The sequence below is a fragment of the Lissotriton vulgaris genome, chromosome 4_1 (genome assembly GCF_964263255.1).
Source record: "Lissotriton vulgaris chromosome 4_1, aLisVul1.2, whole genome shotgun sequence".
In the NCBI taxonomy this organism is placed as follows: domain Eukaryota; kingdom Metazoa; phylum Chordata; class Amphibia; order Caudata; family Salamandridae; genus Lissotriton; species Lissotriton vulgaris.
The window spans coordinates 1,509,292,850-1,509,294,483 of NC_141691.1; positions in this window are offsets into that span (position 1 = coordinate 1,509,292,850).

The window sequence follows — 1,634 nt, forward strand, 5'->3', positions numbered from 1 at the left end:
GTTGATCAAAGCCCCCACCCTATGAGACCCGATCAATCCCATACATTCCGTGAATCGGCGAAATGTCCAGCTGCGCGATAATCATCACCTGTTGTGACCGGGGTGGGGACTTCAACTGCAAATGTGTGTGGGAACGGGCCTGAAGCGGGGATTCCGAGGATGTCTTTCCGTACATCAAAGTGTTGACAGAGATGTGTTTTATGCAATAAAACAATAAACTTGTGTATAAGAGGCCAGGCCACAGAGATGCGGTTAGAGCACCTCGAGAAGATACCCTGTTGTCTGATTTGATGTGTTCTGCTCCGTCGGAATAAACTTCTGTTTCCTGCCTTCCAGTCTCCAGCGCCTGCCTCTTTGTTTGGTAACTTGAGTGGGTATAGAGGCGGTTAACGCCGGGCAACTCTGAAAAAGGTCATCAGCCCGTACCTTTTTCCACAATTGGCGTCCCAAACGTGGGGCCCATCAGCGACTCGTGGATCCAGTGGGAGAGGTCCCGACGACAGAGTGAACGACTGCAACAATCGGGAGAGCTCCTGTCCGATAGACCCTCGTCTGACAGCCGATCATCCGAACTTCACTGGTTCCGAACAGACCTCTCTCGAGTGATCTACGGTCCTGACTGGGAACCATCAGGAGTGCCGCGAGGATCACGAAGAATAGAGGACGATCGGGCGCTGGATTCGGAAGACAAGAAACTGTCCATGCGGTCCGGGTAAGGTCGTGTAAACACGACGAATTGCGAAATGATTGTTTGATTGTTTGGAAAATACTAGTATTACTCTTTTGTTGATTTGTTTGGAGATTCGCTGTCTACAAACGGAGAAACAACAGGCTCTCCCTTTGCAAGCAGTGAAGGATAGGTAACGCAGACTTTTGTCCCCGTTGTAATCCGTCGTGCCTATCTTCCTCCCCCACTGATTGATTGTTTGGCCCGAACTACTGTTCGCGGATTGTTTTCTGGAGATTCTCTGTCTGCAAACAGGGAAGAACAGGTTCTCTCTTTGCAGGTAGTGAAAGGGTAGGTAACGCAGACCTTTGTCCCCGTTGTAACCCGTCGTGCCTACTTATTCTCCCCATTGATTGTTTGATTGACCGAACATTGACTGTTCGATATTGGTTCTTTTCAGGTATTCACCGCCTGCAAACAACGAAGAATAGAAATATTCTGTCTAGTCTTTGCACGCAGTGATAAGATAGGTAGTGCAGACTTTTGTCCCCATTGTAATCCGTCATGCCTGTCTTCTCCCCACTGATTGGTAGCCTGTTTAGCCCGGACCGCTTATTGGAGATGAACCATCCGGCTCCACCGGAAGGCACCCCTAATAAGGACATGTTCACGAAGCATGGATTGATCGCTATAGCTTATAGCAAGCTGTGGCATAAATATACGAAAAAGGATCGAGAAAGTCAGTGGCCACTGATAGGATCCTTCGATGAGGATAAAATAAGCGCGCTAGAAACAGCCCTTGGGAAACACAAGACAACGCCCACTATGCTTGATAGTCTCGGCATGTGGCGCAAAGAAACCGAACAGCGTAAAAAGAGAAATGAGAGTAGGTTGGGAAAAGAGCTGCGAAAGGCAGCCCACCTAGCTGCTAAGAAACTAGAAGAAGAGATTAAGGAAAAAGAGGAAG